Here is a 5,430-nt window from a genome sequence, read left to right as displayed (position 1 = left end):
ATATACGTACTACTGTACTACTTAAAAAAATAGCGCATACATAATATGTACCTATATATAATAATTTGACTTCTACTTACCAAGATTTAAAAATATATATTAAATATAATTTATGATGGCCTTTAAAGTTTTTAATAAAATTTAGACTGATGTGACTAATATATGAATATATACTCTTATATGTTGCTGATGAGTACATATATTATTATTTATATTATGATACTACTAATGTGTAATTTTTAGTTTAATTGTAATGGATATAAAAGCAGTTAAAATATGCTCAATTTTTGTCAGACCATTCAATGAGTTTTGATTTTTTCCCTGCGCTCATGGGGACATTTTTACAAACGAAAATCGTGCATTGGCCATATTATATAGTTAGGGCAAACCTGGTATAAAATCTCTTTGGGTGAAAACCGATTAATCAGTCGATATCTTATTGACTGCATACCGTTTAATACTAATACGGCCACCGACCGATGAATGGCTCTGAATGAACTATCAGAAAATGTATATGCCTCTTATCTATGTGAATTTAGCTTATATTATTATCCTATTATAGTAAATGAATGGGTCCATTACTTACATTTTTCAAACCAGGGTTTCTTAATCTTTTTGAGTCATGATTGAGATTAGAGTAATATTTTCGTTTGATGACACAATTTTTTTTGTCCAAAATCAATGTTAACCTTTTTTTAGTTTTCAGTCCAAAAAAAATGTGCATGTTCGTTGTCTTGCAATTTTTTTGTTCAGAATCAAAGTTTGGTTTTTTTTGAAACGATTATTTAAAATGCTCCGCGACTACTCAATATACCGATCAACCCTGTTCTGGTTGCAACGCATTGGTTAAAAACCCCTGCCATAAACAGATTACATAGATTCAGAACATTAGCAACAGCCAGTACCTCTGTTATTAAAAAATTATGTTCACTTTTAATTATATTATTATTGTATATTCTATTTTAATTTCAATAAATAAAGAACCTGGGAACAATTCTTTTATTTCCATCATCAATCCTTATTTGCAGCTGAATTTTTTTTTAGTACTTATGAGATTTTTAATGTTTATGGTATAAACATAATATGAATACGTGTATTAATTAAGGCGCTAAGTACCAAAATTTTCAAAACTGACATTTTTATAGAAAACTGTTCTACGTCCCAATGCCAATACTATTAACTATGGTCTAAGTGTCTTAAGCAAGTCAAAAAAATATTTAAATCTGGCGACGATGTAAGTCCATTGGCGTGTTTTATTTGTAAGGGTGTAAGTACCACTGCAGTATTCAACGGCATTCCATATAAAACGGGTGAAAACGGTGTGTTGACACTCACGAGTTCTGTTAAAAAACGTCGCCAAAAAGATGAAGGAAGTGTCCAAAATGTAAAAAAAAACTAAAAACTAGTGGCCAGGAGTACTCCACAATTAATAGTAAACTGATTTAGCCAAAAAACCTCGAAATTCTGAGGTAAGTACATTTTTATAATTGTTTCACACAATCCGCTAATTTGTCAAGAAAGCGCTAGTGATGTTCAATGCGTATCGTTATAAATGTTATAATATCGATAATATGCAACTTTTTTTTAAAAACATTTTTCTTCTTGGCTTGAAATTCAGAATATTAAGGATATCTCATATATAAAAATCAATATTTGTTTGTTTGTTTGTTTGATGCGCTGCCATACCGTTCATCCGATTGCGATAAAACTATGTCAACTTATTGCTTGCACTTGCGCGAAGAGTATAGGCTATATTTCATATATAAAAATGAATGTCTGTCTGTCTGTTTGTCTGTCTGTCTGTCTGTCCCGTATGAGTTCCTATACCAATTATCCGATTGCGATGACATTTTGTTAAGTGGTTGTATGCACACTCGCAAAGGTTTCTGAATTAGATCATTATCTTCTTCTTCTTAAGTAATTCTATTTTCTTTTATTCGTATGGTTTCTATACCATTTATCCGATTGCGACGAAACTTTCGTCAGTTATTATACGCACACCCGCAAAGGTTTCTAAATTAGAAAAGCCATATTCTTCTTCTTCTTTTATTCGTATGGTTCCTATACCGTTCATCCGATTGCGAAAAAACTTTCGTCAGTTATTATACGCACACCCGCAAAGGTTTCTAAATTAGAAAAACTATATTCTTCTTCTTCTTCTTTTATTCGTATGGTTCCTATACTATTCATCCGATTGCGATGAGACCTTCGTCAGTTGTTGTGGTAACACCCGCAAAGGTTTCTGAATTAATACAATCATCTTCTTCTTCTTCTATTCTATATTCTTTTATTTGTATGCGTTCCTATTCCATTCATCCGATTGCAATAAAAAATTTGTCAGTTGTTGTGCGCACAACTGCGAAGGTTTCTAAATTAGTATGATATAAAATACAAAGTTTGTTATTTGTTTGTTCCATCCGATTTTAATTTTTTTTACTGCATATTAATAACATTAATAACGTTTTCATATTTTGGATTTGATTTTAATTTAGTGTTCTTTTGTTTGACCTTGACTCCTATTAGAATTATTTTCATATTGCCATATTGTATTAGACAGATATTTTAATATAAAAAAAATAATTACCTCTGATTGTACCTACTTCTTCTATAATTTTCGGAATATAATAATAATTCCACATCCTTGACCAGATCGACGCCAAGAAAAATAGAGGAGGAGATCTATGCCTTCAATGGATCCCATCGCACATGGGCATTGAGGGAAATGAAAGGGCAGATGATCTGGCAAAGGAAGCCGGCCAATCAGGGGTACCATATCAGTGGATACCAGAAAACCTGGACTGGAATGAGGCTATAAAGAAAATGTGCCATAGTATGTGGATAGATTTTCACCATAGGGCATCATTAGAAAAGGGGAAATGGAGTAAGTCGATTCTACCATCACCACGAGAGGTGCCCTGGTTTGTAGAGTCTTCTTTGACGAGGAATGAACTTAAGTTAATACTGAGGCTAAGAACAGGGCACACCAATGGCAAAAGATTTGATGTCCTCATGGGAAGAAGCGAATCGCAGCTCTGCGATGAATGTCATGTTTTAGAGGACTTTGTACATATAGCACTGCAATGCCCCAAATATGAAATTCACAGAGTACAGCTGCGAATTGCAGATATCTATGAGAATGTCAACGAATTGAAGGGTGTCCTGGCGGTGGGTAAGACGGAAGAGCTAGGCAAAATTGTAAAGTTTTTTAACAGAATAGGAGTGAGGACCTGATCGACGGATCCCCTTCTAGAAGAGAAGAGGCGATATGACAGCGAGTCGCAGTCAAAGCCTCGGTAAAATCACAAAAAAAAAAAAAAAATTATGCCTTATTGAATTAAATGGGAAATATACATCCTATAATTAATTAAGAACATCTCTATACATATAAAAATCTCTTGTCACGATGTTTGTAGTCGAACTCCTCCGAAATGGCTCGACCGATTTTTATGAATTTTTTTATGTATATTTGTTAGGTATGAGAATAGGTCAACAAGTATATTTCATACCGCTAAGTGATTAGGGTATCTCTATCCAGAAAATTTTTCTTTTGTTTTTTTGACAATTTTTTTTTTGTATTTTTTTTATTATTATTTGGCATTAAAAAATACCTATAACCCCAAATTTTCACCCTCCTACCCCCTCCCTACCATTTTTTAATCGCGATTTTATTATTTTTGTATGAACAAATACAACCATCGTTCGTATTTCAAACAGAACGAAATTATTAATGTTGTTGAATGACAGATGGCGATACGTCCGAGAAGAATTCAAGAGAAGCGTCGCGTCATTTTGACATTTCATTCGGCATATCACAACGCAGTGCGTGCAAAATTTTGTACCATTTATTTTAATTTATCTATTTTTATGTGCGTGTATTACAGTGCACAATGCCAGGAAGACGCAAGGGGGGCCATTTGGGCCGTCGAACGAATAAAGCAACAAACATGTGAAATAGTAGAGCAGAAAGCACAGACAAACAAATCCAACAAGATAACAAAAACGTGCGTGTAAGCATGTCGCAATTGCGTGCATCTCAATCACAAGAGGCACGAGCTGAACGAAATCAACAACGACAATTGGAACGGAGCCAAGCGCGCCGGTTCGTAGTTAACACACGCAGAGCAAATGACCGACAACGCCAACAAGTACATCGAACATTTACATCCGCTTCGTTCCTTCATCTCGCATTCGAGTACGATCCAGATATTGAATATTCCGCTCATCCGAAAGTGCTGATTGGTGCTATGGACAAAGAATGTCCCCATTGTCATGCGCTAAAATTCAAACATGAGTCAGCCGGGATGTGTTGCGCATCAGGAAAAGTGCAACTACCAGAAATTGAGATACCACCAGAACAATTGAACGGCTTGCTCATCGGCACGGTTCCAGATTCATACCTGTTCCTGAAGTCCATTCGCACATTCAATTCATGCTTCCAAATGACTTCGTCCGGAGCAACAGAAATAGTTCAGAATACTGCGGCAAATGGTCAACAATTCTATTCTACGTTCAAAATCAAAGGCCAAGTATACCACAAAGTAGGCTCATTGCTGCCAATGCCAAACGAACCAAATACATTTTTACAAATCTACTTCATGGGCGCGGTCGCAATCATGTGGATGCACGTTGCGGCTACAATAGCCTAAATTCGCCTAATGCCAGGCGCATCGTCGGCGAACTGGACGCCCTGTTGAATGAGCACAATGAATTATTGAAATTCTTCAAAGCACACATGCACGAATTGCAAAGTGACAATCACGCTATTGTCATCAATCCTGATAAAACACCAGCTGGAGAGCACGTACGTCGATTCAATGCGACTGTTGTTGACGACATTGCTAGAATCATGGTTGGCGACCGCACATCGACGCGAGAAATCGTGATTCGAAGAAGAAACAATAATCTAGAGTTCATCGCTGACACACACCGTTCATACGACGCTCTCCAATATCCGCTAATTTTCTGGAAGGGACAAGACGGATATTGCATAAACATTAAACAACGAGATCCTGTCACAGGTAATTCATTCATTATGAACATCATTACTCATTTTGAATTGAGAAAATGAATGGTTGGTGTTTTTATGTTTTTATCGGCGGTCATCGTCTAGAGCGCTCCATTCCTCTTTCTGTCATAGATCCCATCCCCACACACTTAAGATACCTTCGTTATTTTTTATTTAACAACCAAAATATTCACTAGAAATAATTTATATGGCAGAACAACGTTTGCCGGGTCAGCTAGTATTTTATATTAATTATTTCATGAATGCTAAGTTGTACGGTATCAAATAAAAAAAATGTGTACTACTATTTAAATTAAAACATTTCAAAGTGTGATATTGACTGACTCACATATATACCTACTTAATACAAAACAAAGTTCAAAATAATTATTAATACTTTATCAGTTTTATCACCAGTAGATGTT

Source organism: Rhyacophila brunnea, unplaced genomic scaffold (assembly GCF_057557595.1).
Source record: "Rhyacophila brunnea isolate RB1 unplaced genomic scaffold, BYU_Rbru_1.0 scaffold_1, whole genome shotgun sequence".
NCBI classification, from domain to species: Eukaryota; Metazoa; Arthropoda; class Insecta; order Trichoptera; family Rhyacophilidae; genus Rhyacophila; species Rhyacophila brunnea.
This window is presented reverse-complemented; position numbering follows the sequence as displayed.